We start from the raw sequence: 14,732 nt of genomic DNA, 5'->3' as shown, positions 1-14,732 counted from the left end.
TGGACACCCAGCCTCCCTCTTATCCCCTGTCCCAGCGGAAATGACAGAATGGAGGGATGGTGATCCCCTTCCCTCTGGTACACATCCTCTCTCCAGTAGCACCCACGGCAGCCCCCCTTCTCTCCCTTGACCCCCTTGGGGAAGCTCTGTGCCAATGGGAACAGTGGGTAGTGAGTGGCAATTAGAGTCCCCCTTCTTTAGCCAACCCTTCTCCCTGGCACTGGGCCTGCCAGGCGTTTCCTTGCCTGCCATGGGGCAGGGCTGGAATCTTCCCCGGAGGGCGGAGGATCTGTTTGTCCTGCAGGGCTCCCCCTTCACGTCGGGCCCGCCAAAGTTGGGCTGAGGCTGGCGGTGGAATGCCAGAGCGCAGCAGCAGGGCGCAGCAGGATGGTGCAGCAGCAGCAGGAGGCGTCGTGCAGCCGAGGAATCCCCGGGCGCCGCCGCTTGCTGCTGGGGATGCTGGCGCTTTGAGCGGACCCTTGCTCAGCCGCCTGTGTGACTTAGCAACAGCTGCAGCAGCAGCAGCATCCGCGCGCCCGCCCCGGCCGGCCGGCCAGCAGCTTCACTTCTGAGGCGCGCGCTCCTCGGTCCCCAGCCCAGGTAAGCGAAGGAACTTTCCGTTCCGGCTCCGATCCTGCAGCACTGGCGGGCCGGGCAGGGGCCGAGGGGTATCAAGCGCCAACCCTTCCACAACCCCCCCGTGCAAAGGAGGGGATCCCTCCTGCGGCAGGTGTTTGTGGCCAGCGGCTTTGCAGCAGGCTCCCCCTTCCAGGTGCTGCCGGCTTTGTCATTAGGTGACCTTGAGCTGCTCCCCGGGGGTGGGGGAATGGGAGAGACGGGGCGATTTGTTGGGTCCGTGCTGAGGGGGTTTCCGCAGCGGGGGGAGGTTCTTGGCGGGCTGCAGGGAGCTCCAAGGGGGTCCTGCGCGTTCTGGGGAGGGGGTTGGGGCAAATGGCCAGAGATGGGGGGAGGCTGGCAGACGAATGTGGGAACCATCCGCTGAGCGAGGCTGGACCGGTGCAAAGGTAGCAGCGTTAGGAGACTAGGCTTGGACCTTCGGAGATGGGGGGGAGATGGAGATAGTCATTGTGACTGTCCCAATTGTGTGTGTGTGTGTGTGTCCCCCAGCCGCAGTAGGTCACAACCTGCTGTGCTTGGAGCATAGCTAGGGAGAGACAAGCCTTGGCTGAGGACAGGCTGCTCGCTCGGTAGCAAGGAACTGTGAAAGGCCGGAGCTGCAGTCGGGGGGGGGGGAGTTGTCCCTGTGAAAATGGCCAGCCTGGGCCGCTGAGGCTGGGTCAGTTTACAATAGCCATCATGCAGCGGATTGTAAAATTCCATTCGGGGGGTTTCCATATTGTAAATAGAAACTTAAGGCTGACACACATCTTGTGCTACGTTTTAGAGTGCTGTTACTTTAAGATAATCCACGAGTCTGGCACAGAAGGGCATGCTCAGAACTTTAACTGGACTAGCTGATTTAACAGAGCTTGAGCAAAAGCATTTCATAAAAGAGCGGCTCGCTTTCAGCGTAGGAAGACTGGCATTACTTAATGCACGGAATATAAAGACAGAAATACATAGTTAATGAAACTTGCTGTTTTTCACTCTTGTTTACCAGTTCAAGAAGCAAAAGTAAATGCTGTCATGGAAATATACCCCCCCACCCCCGCCCTCCATTCTAGTTTGCAGCACAGCGGTTCACACTAAATAAATTAAAAGTTACACTCTATTCATTAAGACACAAAATAGTTTGTTTTAAAATCTGTGATGTTTTTAATTTTAAGGAAAAGTGAACAAAATATTCTTTTGTAGTGGGCTTCAGTGTGTCAATGGTGTAAAACAAAACTTTTTTGGAGAGTTCCAAAAAGGTTTATAGTCTTATTCCTTAAATTGCGTTTGTTTGAGCCAGATGAATAATACAAATGAAAAAAGAGAATCTTCAGAGCAACTAAACCTCACTTTTCCATATGTTGGATGCACATTTGTGTGACTAGTAGACTGTTGTAACAATTAGCTATTGTAGAGTTTGTTTTTTTTTTTTCATTTGGGGGATCTCAAAGTGGTTTACAAATGCTAATTAACCCAGCTTCACAACACTTTACTGAGGTAGGATTTGTATTATGGTTATTTAAATTCATAGCTAAACTGTGGCAAAGAGAGAGGGTGACTTGCCTCAGGTCACACAATAAGTCTGCAGCAGAGCTGTAAATGCAATCCTGGCTCAGTCACCTGCTGTAACCCCAAACCCCAGGCTGTCTCCACAATTTCAGAATGCTGCTGACATTATTAGCAATTTTTATATTAGTTATTAGTTATAGGGACACATGACTGGTTTTAGTGGGGTAATGACCTGATATGAGAATATATTGCAGTTAGTTTATTGCTCTGTATGGTTCTAATGTGTATGACAAACATCTTTTAAAAGTTGATTTTTTTATATGGAGGAATCTTATCTTTCATTTTTAATTGACATTTCTAATGAGAAATGTGTGTTTTCTCTGTACTTTTTTGTTTGCATTTTCTTTACATTCATATCAAAAAATACAGCTATAATATTTTTATAACACTGTGGATTGTACCTAAACAAATGTAATTTATTTTTTGATGCAGAATTTAGTTGTCATAAAATAACCTTTTTATGCACAATACTCATTTTGTAATACAATTTAGATATATGGGGAGTATGAATGTTATTTTATGAGCTAACATATTTTTTAATAAAAGCTATACAAACTATTAGTTAGCAATAGTATAGTTCAGGAATTTCTAAGGTAGTAAAACATAATTTTATATATACCTGTACTATAAGAGTTGAGGCAACTATCACTTATTTCCAAGAAAAAAAATTTGGAGGAAATTCATAATTATTTGCAGCAGAGCCTTTTAAAGAATGATAATACCTGAGGGATGAATCTAGCACCTCATTAGTCATGTAAGCAGTCCTTTCTAACTCAGTGGGACTGCTTGCATTTTAAATGGTAGCATTCACAGGATCAAGCTCTTGGCATCAGAGCCTGCAGTACTACGCGTGAGTAACTTTAGCAGGACTATTCTCATGAATGTAGCTACTTATGTGTATAACTGTTCGCAGGTTTCATATTTATGACTAATGGCTTGCAGGGCTTGTGTACATGTGTCTCATTCTGTGAATGAATGTATTGTTCACTGGGGTTTGTGATTTGATGTCCAGTTTCATCCTCTAATTGCACAATGCTGTGAAGAAAAATAGCTTCTTAATCCTTTTTTTCATCTTTTTCTTATGAAAGAACTATTTTGTCTTATTTCAGTCTATTGTTGAGTATACTGAATGTTATTTCATTTTACAAGGAGCTTTAAGTACTCTATGCTACCATTGGCTCACATTATTTCTTTGCTGAAATCCAGTATAGTAATCTTCCAGTCATCCAATCTCCTCTACTTTGAAACTCATCCACATTTTGGTTCTATCCCTCAACATGAATCACATAGCTATCCAATACTCTGAATTCCTGCTTATCCAAATATTTTTGATGTCCCTGAAACTTTTCATAGTAACTGAACTTTGATACTTGTGATGCTGTCACCTCAGTATTAATGAGGTTCATTTTATCAGAATGTAATGAAAAAATCATATTGAGATGGTGCTTGGTGTTCCTCTGTGTTGCCTATTCATTGTTATTAATTAAGGACCCAGTCCTGCAAAAAAAATTAACACACACGAGTAACTTCACTGATGTGAATAGCCTGGTTGAAGCCAATGGGACTGCTTGCCTTAATACAGGTTTCAGAGTAGCAGCCGTGTTAGTCTGTATCCGCAAAAAGAACAGGAGTACTTGTGGCACCTTAGAGACTAACAAATTTATTAGAGTATAAGCTTTCGTATCACCTTCAGCCCCCAACTAAGACCTCTCCACTGCATCATCAAAGATCTACAACCTATCCTGAAAAGTGATCCCTCACTCTCTCAGAGCTTGGGAGAAAGATCAGTCCTCGCTTACAGACAGCCCCCCTCCCCCCCCCCAACCTGAAGCAAATGCTCTCCAGCCACCACACAACAAAAACGCTAACCCAGGAACCTATCCTTGCAACAAAGCCCGATGCCAACTGTGTCCACATATCTATTCAGGGGACACCATCATAGGACGTAATCACATTAGCCACGCCATCAGGGGCTCGTTCACCTGCACATCTACCAATGTGATATATGGCTTATCATGTGCCAGCAATGCCCCTCTGCCATGTACATTGGCCAAACTGGACAGTCTCTATGCAAAAGAATAAATGGACACAAATCTGACATCAGGAATCATAACATTCAAAAACCAGTCGGAGAACACTTCAACCTTTCTGGCCATTCAGTAAAAGACTTAAGGGTGGCAATTCTGCAACAGAAAAGCTTCAAAAACAGACTCCAACAAGAAACTGCTGAGCTTGAATTAATATACAAACTAGATACCATTAACTTGGGTTTGAATAGAGACTGGGAGTGGCTGGGTCATTACACATATTGAATCTATTTCCCCATGTAAAGGATCCTCACACCTTCTTGTCAACTGTCTAAATGGGCCATCTTGATTATCACTACAAAAGTTTTATTTCCTCCTGGTGATAATAGCTCATCTTAATTAATTAGCGTCTTACAGTTTGTATGGCAACTTCCATCTTCTGTGTGTGTGTGTGTGTGTGTGTGTGTATGTGTGTATATATATATATATATATATATATATATATCACACACATATATATGTGATATATATATATATAAAATCTCTTCTTACTATATGTTCCATTCTATGCATCGGATGAAGTGGGCTGTAGCCCACGAAAGCTTATGCTCTAATAAATTTGTTAGTCTCTAAGGTGCCACAAGTACTCCTGTGCCTTAATACAGTTATGCATGTGAATAGGTGCTTGCTAGTTTGGGGCCTATCTGATTGAATCAAAGCAACATTTTTTTTCTCTCTCTGGTAATTTTGTCCATAAATTGCAAATGAGTGTTTAAGCAGGAGTAGGAAAACCAGAAATTAAAATGTCTAAAATCTGAGCACTCACCATATTCTTTGATTTGCATCAAAAATTCAAGATAGATAAGGATTTGATGAAAACACTGTGGAGTTGTTTTGTTTTTTTTCCCCTCCAAGCTTATCTAAATTGACTATTAGGAAAAATCCATTAGTTAACTGGATTGTAATATCAGTGAGTCAGTGGAAGTTCATTCCTTAGAAAAGAAAGAAGAAAACATGTTTAAATAAAGTTACATAAAATTGATATCCTGTTTTTAAAAAATAAATCAGAGTTTTTGAGTTAAGTCCAGATATTTAGTAAAAGTTTCCTATTAGAATGAGCTTCTAAGGTGTAATATTTTTAAGGGTTTTAGGCAACAACAGAAGCACATGCAAAAATATTTGTAATTCATAAAAATCAAAGCACAAAATGAATAATATCTTTAAAAGGCAAAATAAACTATAAACTTGCCAAAGCAATGCAAAGTATAAATATGCAGTATATCTTGCATGAATCAAAGTTGCCAATGCTGTAATATCAAAAAAGGGTAGAAATGTGTTCTAATTAGTTGAAAAGGCTATTATAGGACTGGTATCTAAGAGAATTCTGGCAAAAATGTTTTAACACAGAATAGGTAGACACAGGAGAAAGTAGAAAACCCACTGAAGTCAATAAAAAGATGCCATTCATTTTAATAGGCTTTGGATCAGACCCTTAATATCAGGTCCAGTGATGTCCTTCAAACACTGGGAGCCAAAACTGTAAAGTTTTAGATAACTTCCTGTGGGGTAGTAGTCTGCACATATTTAATACTTGCTATGAAAAAAAGATTCTGGGGGGTTATAGAATCATATTGAAGGGACCTCAAGAGGTCATCTAGTCCAGTCCCCTGCACTCATAGCAGGATTAAGCATAGGAGTAATTTATAGTTTCTGAAAAGTCAGAGGTTTTTCTGCCCAGTTGGACATGTTAGCCTGACTCAGATGAGAAGTCTAGTTGAAGTCAGTCAAGTCAAGCTGGATTTGCTGTTTAATTCTGTAGGATTTCTGAGGACTCACTTTTTATTTGTATACTTTTAATTTATGCTACTTGAATCTGGAGCAATATAAATAAATGTAGCAAAATTGAATTAAAGGAGCAGAGTGAATTTAAAACAAAAAACCAAAACCAACCATCTCTCTTTAAAATTAAGTTATGTATTACAGAATGCTGGTTTTATAACGAAAATTAAATCACTGCTTAATTTCTTGTTTGAGTATAGATATATTTGAAATGTTTGGTCATATGGGATTCAATTAAATCTATAACAAATTTATATAAGTATAAAATACATAGTCAGCCTTGCCTAGTGACTTACAGACTTAATTAAAATGTGATTGATATTCTAATTGCTCTATTTCTCACTTAGGACTACAGTGAGAGGCTAGGATTTTTCTGAATAGATTCTGAATTGTCTCACACAAATGTACTCCCCGGTTTACATATTTAAGGATACATCAGCAAAGCAAAACGAAAGAAACAAGAATCTCTTCGAAAAGTGGTCATTGCTTTAATTTTTCATGTAGGGTGAGAAATTCTGTTCCAGGTATCCATCAGATGGATCCTACTTAAGTAATGGCATAATAGCATAAAGGTTCCTGTCATTTATGTAATAGCTTTTAATTCTTTCATTCTTATAGATTAAATCTACTGTTTTAGGTGGAGCTGGTGGTGATGCCATAGTTAAGGATGTCTAACACTTTGTTATAAGCCACTGTATTCAGTTACTTATGAATTTGCTTAATTTTAACCACTTGGGCTGAAATTTTCCATACTTGTTCATTGCTTGTGTTTTTGTTTTGTTTTTTAAATTTCTGTGATAATAATTCAGGAATCTCTGAAAATAAGGCTTGTGAAAATAGGTACTTTGTCCAGTGTTTAAAATAGTTTCCAGCCATTTCTTTGAGAAGTTCTCTTGTTTTCATAATTTGAAGCAGGGACTTGGAATTTGGCTGGGATGTTGTCTTGGGGTCAAAAAATCCACCTAATTTTGGGTCAAGTTAAAAGGTTCTGAAAATCACGATTTGTACATGCTTAATAGAGCTACCTAGAGGCTTACTACTAAAATCTAACACTTCATCTGCACTGAGCATGTTGCAACTTCATAGAACTTTTCTGCATGCCACCTGCAATGATCATGTGTGCATCTCTTCAGGCTCTGCTGCACTTCTCACATGGGACGCCCAAAGCTATATCCTGGTTGGGGGAATTGAGCAGCCAATCCCACACCTTTTGGCCTAGGGAATTTGTACTGGATTGGGAGCCAGGAGAGGACTACAAAGGCTACTGCAGACCCCAGGCAGATCTAATTCTAGTAAACATTTTATTCACTTGAGCCAGACGGAAGCTGCTATCTTCAGAATGCCAAATGCAAGTGAAAGCAGTTACATTATGTGATCATTGTAATACAGCCTAGAGACTGACCCTGCTATCGTTACTCATGAATATTTTTTATGTATGCAAATAGTTCTGTTGCCACCAATGGGACTACTCATGTGAATAAGAGTTTCTGACTCTCCCTAGGGGTACCCTAGGTTGTGAGGCACCTCACCATCACCTTTCCTTTGCATGAGGAAGTATTGTCTGTGCCTGCTGTGAAACCACCACCCACAGGCAACACATGCACTGCCTTCCAGGCTTCCGCAGGCCTTGCTCTCTCTCTGTACAGGTAGTGATAGGGGCTGACCAGCCTCTGAGCTCTCTGAGAGTTCCTGTAATATCCAGTCCCTTATCCACTGAACACTCTCAGAATGACCACATCTGCTGTTCCCAAATGAACAGTACAAACCCGTTTGTAAGATTCAACTCAGTATAATCACTTTGCCCAACACAGCACTTATATACATTTATAGTGAAAACAAGAATAAGAATATTATCAAAGAACAGTCAAGTGATAGTAAGTAAGAATATTGGAAACAAAAGTTGAGCTATAAAACAAAATAAAAATCTGCTTTCTAGAGACTAAATTTAACTACCAAGTTACTCTCTTGTCTAAAGAAGCTCATTTCACCCAAAGGTCTCTCCAGTGTTTTCAACCATGCCTGTCTGAGACCCCTCTTTCCTGAAGCAAACTTGCTGTCCATTTATTTCCTAGGTGAAGGATGAGTGGGTGTTCCTCAAATATACTAGAGCAACCTTTGATATGGACTTGAGGATAGGCTCTCCTCCTCTACCCATCCCCACTGTTTACTTTTTGCTCTTACTGTTCTCTCTTCAAAGTTTTCACAATCCTTTATTATTAGTTGGTTCAAACTGATGAGAGGAGACCCACTGTGAACCATACAATACTTAATTTACATGTGCACAACCAGATAAATAAACATTTAGTATAAGAACATATTTTTCAGTATATTTACATAACTCCTTATACAACATCCATGCATGTGTTTTATAATGATATAGATGATCAGTGTGACACCAGCTTTTATTTGAGACCTCACATGACAGTCTTTGGTGAACTAGGATGTACATACCAGACCCAGGAGATCCCTGTAACCCATATGCACCTGCTCTGTGCCCCGGGTCAGTTGGCACTAAGATGTTCCTGGGTCACAGGGTTGCAACACTCTGGACCAGTGGCGGGCAACTTGCAGCCTGTGGGCCACACGCGGCCTGTCAGGGTAATCTGCTGGCAGGCCATGAGACAGTTTATTTACATTGACCGTCTGCAGCCACCGACACCTGCAGCTCCCATTGGCCGTGGTTCGCCATTCCCGGCCAATGGGAGCTGCAGGAAGTGGTGGCCAGCACGTCCCTGCGGCCCGCACCGCTTCCTGCAGCTCCCATTGGCTGGGAACGGCGAGCCGCGGACACTGGGAGCTGCTCATTGATATCCTTGCACAGGATCATTTCATTGTCCTGACTGAACATCTATTTGTCTGTGTGTATGTATGTTTAAGGCATCACAGAGGTGATCATCAGAAAGGGCCTGAAAATTAATTGGAACGATTAAAAAAAGAATGTATTATTGTAATTCAGTTTTAAAGATGGGGCATAATTCAGAGCTGAAAAACTGAACATCCCCTTCTCCACCAAACTTGGTGACAAGTAGGGTTTGGATGTGAACTTCATGGCTTGGATCTTTCTCTTTGCAGTATCTATCCCATATTCAGGAACCCATCCATGTTCATGACAGCACTTGAGCACATGATTCTAAAATGAATAAGCCCATTAATTTTAGGACATTTTGGCATTACCTTTGACCTAATTTCTCTATTAAAGTGCCTAAAATAACTTACATTATAGAAACTTAGTAAAATTATGTTTTAGGAACATCTCTGATGCAAAATCAGACATCTTGAGAAATGAAACTGGCTGTAGGTGTCACAACTACAGTGGATCAGGTGCTCTACTTTAAGGTCATGTCATATGAAACCATTCTCCAAATCCTTCAAGAACATGGGTTGTGCAAAAGAGACACTTTTCAAATGCCCATGTAGTTTCACCATGTGATAGTGGTGATTTTACCCCAAGCATAACTGGTGTTGAGATATATTTAATAATGTTTTTTGAATGGGGGCTCCTCTCCCATTCAGTGGGAGCTAATTTAGCTACAGCTAATCAGGAAAGAGATCTTGGAGTCATCGTGGATAGTTCTCTGAAGACATCCATGCAGTGTGCAGCGGCAGTCAAAAAAGTGAACAGGATGTCAGGAATCATTAAAAAAGGGATAGGGAATAAGATGGAGAATATCTTATTGCCCTTATATAAATCCATGGTACGCCCACATTTTGAATACTGCATACAGATGTGGTCTCCTCAACTAAAAAAAGATATACTGGCATTAGAAAAGGTTCAGAGAACGGCAACTAAAATGATCAGGGGTTTGGAACAGGTCCCATATGAGGAGAGATTAAAGCGGCTCGGACTTTTCAGCTTGGAAAAGAGGAGACTAAGGGGGGATATGATAGAGGTATATAAAATCTTGAGTGGTGTGGAGAAAGTGAATAAGGAAAAGTTATTTACTTGTTCCCATAATATAGGAACTAGGGACCACCAAATGAAATTAATGGGCAGCAGGTTTAAAACAAATAAAAGGAAGTTCTTCTTCACACAGCGCACAGTCAACCTGTGGAACTCCTTGCCTGAGGAGGTTGTGAAGGGTTTAAAAGAGAACTAGATAAATTCATGGAGGTTAAGTCCATTAATGTCTATTAGCCAGGATGGGCAAAGAATGGTGTCCCTAGCCTCTGTTTGTCACAGGGTGGAGAAGGATGGTAGGAGAGAGATCACTTGATCATTAGCTGTTAGGTTCACTCCCTCTGAGGCACCTGGCATTGGCCACTGTCGGTAGACAGGATACTGGGCTGAATGGACCTTTGGTCTGACTCAGTATGGCCATACTTATGTTCTCCATCAATGGTGGCGATTCCAAAATTAGGAAGTTTCCTATCACAGCAGAAATGACTGCATTCACCAGGGGATACAAAATATGCCCACATGGTAGAGCACTAGGACATAAATATATTTGCAGTACAGATGATACTGACACACTTCTATGTAATATGTTTGCATATTTATTTTCAATGCATTATAAAATAAAAAGATTGTTTCCTCACGTGTGTACATAAGTTAGTAATGATTCTTTAAAATAATTATTGAAAAGATACAAATTATTTTAAAATAATCTTTTCAGTACTCTTTGAGTGCAGGTTGAAATATACTATTCATTATGAAGTTTATTTTGGGATATTTTTTATATTACTGAAATTGGAAATCAACTAGAAGGGAGAAAAGTGGTTCTTTGGCAGTATCCAATGGTGAGAGCCTTGGGATATTTTTAATTAGGATTAACATAGGTGAAGGCTAAAGATAATCAATTGTATCTCAAAGTTTCTTTTGGTACTGTCATGTTACTTAGCACTTCTATTGAGAGCGACCCTCAAAGCTTAAAGTATATTCAACCCCCTCTGTCTCATAGTTGTGGATTTTTGTCACTTTAGGGAACGGGGCTGTGAATTTTCACATTTTGGCACAGCAGCAATAAAAGTTTAAATGCTGACAACAATCTTCCAAGCAGGGAAATACGCAGAAAAACAAATCAAATTAATGGTGACATTAGTGCATGTGTATATATCTATAACTATTCTGGGTATTCCCTTGAAATTCTGTTCTTTAGTGCAGAAGTGCTAATGCATTGTTGGTACTGCTATAATTGTTCTACAAAATCATGTTTATCAGTATTTTGCTAAACAATGCAATATTTATCTCAAAATATATTTAAAAAGAATAAAAGACTGAGAAATATACCTTAATTTTATATGTAATAGTTAAGGTAAAATAGCAAAACACTGTATAAATATCTGAAAAATTAATCTGTTCCTCTTATTGTAAGTGGTCCTTATTTATTAGATAAAGTAATTATTACTGTAGTGACCAAAAGATGCCAATCAGAATTGAGGTTTCATGCTGTGTCCTATACGTACATAGACAAAGTGAAAATTGATGATGATTCCACATTTTCTCTTTTTAAAAGGGTAGAACTAGTCTGACTACACAATTAAATACTTGTGTTAAAAACCTGGGGGGTGTAAACTTTTTCCATCCAATTCTATCAATTTTAAAAAGTGTCAAACACAAAAGAACTTGAGGGTAATGGAAACAAGAATATGGCATTAAAGCCATCAAGACTCGTTGAGAAGACACAGCATCCTGACCCTGTGGTATTCATCTCATACATTTTGCTTGGCAGGTGTCATTGCTACTTTTTATTGTCTCCTGGTTGAAAAAGATGATGAGGGAGAGGCATTTTTTTGTGAATTTCCTCATTTTTTATTTCATATTCTGAGATTTTGCTCTCACAGAAAAGAACTGGAGGAAAAAATGATACTTGTAACACTTTTAATGTTGTAGGCTTTAGTATTATTCCTTTCTTTGTCTGTGTTCTACAATTGTTTAACCTATACTCATAGCTGAAATATTTAATCTTTGAACTGTGTTGCATTTCTTTGTCCTAGATGAACATACAACAATAGTTTTTATATCTATAAAGAACTCGGTGTTTCTCTCCTCCACTCCCCCCCACATCCTGAAAAAAGGGTGTTTGTGTGGTTTTCTAGATTACCGTAATATGGGAGAAAATATTTGGTCTTCATTCTACCATTGTAGCCAGACTTTGTGCCTTATTTATACTGCACACTTGTCAGTCAAATCAGTAGCACAGTAGAAAGTCTAAGTATACTGTAGATGGAGCATGGGACTCCTGGGTTCTATTACTTGCTCTTTCACTGACTCTTTCGACTTTGGGCAAGTCACTTAACCTTACTATGCCTCAGATTTCTTGTAAAACAGTTATAGTATGTACCGAACACACATTAATTATTCATATTACAAAATGGATAGCCTTGGAAGAATTGGATTTTTATTGGTAAATGTCAATTTAAGTGTACATGCACAAACTGATGAAAAGATATATTACCATAGATAATGATAAAAGTTTACAGATAGGTACCATTTTTCTTAATTTGCCTCAACATTTATTAGAGTCAAAATCCAGTGATTTGGACAATTGTAGCAGGCTTGTTACAAATGGACTAATGAATGAATGGTAAAAACAGGCATGATTTGTTTATTTAAGGATATTTACTTTGTATATTTTGACATATGTTTTAATGGTTATAAAGCTTTAACTTTTAGAATCTGAATGTCTATTGTAATTAAATAATTGTCTGACCCTTCCATAATTTCCTGTAACTGAGAAAAATCTAAATAGAAAAAATGGTTAAAACTCATGATTTCATGCAATTGTGAAAATATAAATCAATAAAATATTTTTAAAATGCTTAAAACTAAACATCTGTCTAAATTATATAAAAAAATCAAATTCTGCCAAGCCTAAGAATGTACTAATGTACCAAAACATCAGAATAAATGTCAACATGTAATACTTTCTGCTGCCTCCTGTTGAAGGGTTTTTTGTGACAGATGGCTGCTTTTACCTCATCAGTGACAGTCTACAATAACTGCTCTCGCACCACCAGATCAAAGGGTTTTGTAGCTCCCTCAGCCTCTGCCTCACTACCCATTTTTTCATATAATTACACAATCTTATGCACATATTCCACATAAATAACATTGTCAATTTTAAGATTTCTATAATTCAATTGATAGGACTCAGGGGTAACTTTAAACATTTTCAATAAATTTTCTTTAAATTTCTTGTGCACTTTAGCATCACCTTCCTTCATATCACTAAAAACTTGTCTGGCTTTCCCAGGCAAACTGGTTAAGAGAATAGGCATCCATTTATCCTCTGGAGCCTTATGGATCCCACATAGTCTCTCAAAGATGGACAGGAACTCCTCAACACAGTCAGCCTCTTGATAAATGTGACAGGCTTTCTCCCACTCCCGGCTGTTCCAGCAGTTTCTGTCTTTTCCTTTATTTGGGGTTCCACCATCAGTAACTGGTGTTCACGTTCTTTCTGGGGTTTGAAGAACTTCAGCTGAATCAGTTCTGCTGCAGTGGTCTTTGTGTCATGTGAGTGCTCAGACCCTGCTCTTTGGTCAAAGTCTATGAGCAAAGCTCTCAGTTCCTGATCTGAGGCTTTCTTTTTTATGGGATATTCCCCTATTTTTTACATAATTTGTCAAGGTCTTTTGTGTCAAGACCCTCATATGACTGCAATTCACATATTGTAACTAATCTTTAACCTTTAAAACTCTCAATATCAAATTTAAACTTTTAACAGCGTTGAGTTTTGATCTTTAAGCCCAATTGACTCATGGCATGTGAATCCTGTCATGACTATGTAACGCTGACAAACCCCGGTCGTCGGCAGGAAGGATCGAACCTGGGACCTCTGGAGCTTAGTGCATGAGCTAAAAGCCAACTGGCTGTTAGCTAAGGCAGTAGAGCAAACTCATTAATCTCTCTAAGTGGTCTCGTGCCATTGGATGGGACAGAACACCACACCCAGAAGGTGTGGGTTACATACTTCCTCTACTGAGGAAGCGTGTCCCAAGCTTCAGTGATGTCTCAGTTGAAATCCTGGATGAGCCCCCACTTGTAACGCTGACAGACCTCTGTTGCTGGTGGGCGGGATCAAACCTGGGACCTCTGGAGCTTAGTGCATGAGCCTCTATCACATGAGCTAAAAGCCAAACTCATTAATCTCTCTCTCTCTCTCCATTTCTCTCTCAGTGGTTTCAGTGCCACTAGATGGGACAGAACACCACACCCAGGAGGTGTGGGTTACAACTACACCAATTGTTATGCTGTCTGGAGTGGCTCATGACTGTGAGTACCTACCTCAGGGCAGACTGTCAGAAAGAACGGCAAACACCCCAAGCTAGTGGTGTGTTCTATAATTAGATTTCACTAAGCCAGTAACAAATGTGAACTCCTGGACCACTACAGTCTTACCATGGAGTCACAGACAGTCCCCTTAGACTCTCCAGTCTTTCTTGCCACCCAGACAAACTGGACTTTGAGATACAAGGTCACTTACACCAACAATCACACCAAATTTAGGTTGCTTCCAGTCCCAAGAGACCAGTCACTTACCAGATCAACTGGTACCCTAGATCTTACACCAAAGACAACGCTGACAGTCAATTCCATAGTGAACCAATTAAAAGTTTATTAGCTAACAGAAACAGTTTATAGATTGGCAAAGAAATTTCGTTTACAGGTTGGTGAATTCTGTTTGGTTTATCATGGATAACCTAACAGTTTATAAATAGGCAGAGATGAGTGATCTTAATTAA

At 39.8% G+C, this 14,732-nt stretch overlaps 1 protein-coding gene across 15 annotated transcripts in view; it reads left to right on the top strand.

Annotated features, from left to right (window-relative positions):
- The first annotated feature begins 350 nt into the window (after positions 1-350).
- The window catches only part of ATP2B2 (ATPase plasma membrane Ca2+ transporting 2), a 714,211-nt gene continuing 699,829 nt past the window's right edge, over positions 351-14,732 (top strand). For 7 of the 15 annotated variants that reach the window (XM_074958179.1, XM_074958178.1, XM_074958180.1 and 4 more), the window contains exon 1: positions 353-600. The gene's annotated coding sequence lies outside the window, so the exon portion shown is untranslated. Of the gene's footprint in view, positions 601-14,732 lie in introns of all 15 variants that reach the window. The other 8 variants (XM_074958184.1, XM_074958181.1, XM_074958183.1 and 5 more) reach the window with 5 other exon arrangements.

This window comes from Natator depressus, chromosome 7, assembly GCF_965152275.1.
Source record: "Natator depressus isolate rNatDep1 chromosome 7, rNatDep2.hap1, whole genome shotgun sequence".
NCBI lineage: Eukaryota > Metazoa > Chordata > Testudines > Cheloniidae > Natator > Natator depressus.
This window is presented reverse-complemented; position numbering and strand designations above follow the sequence as displayed.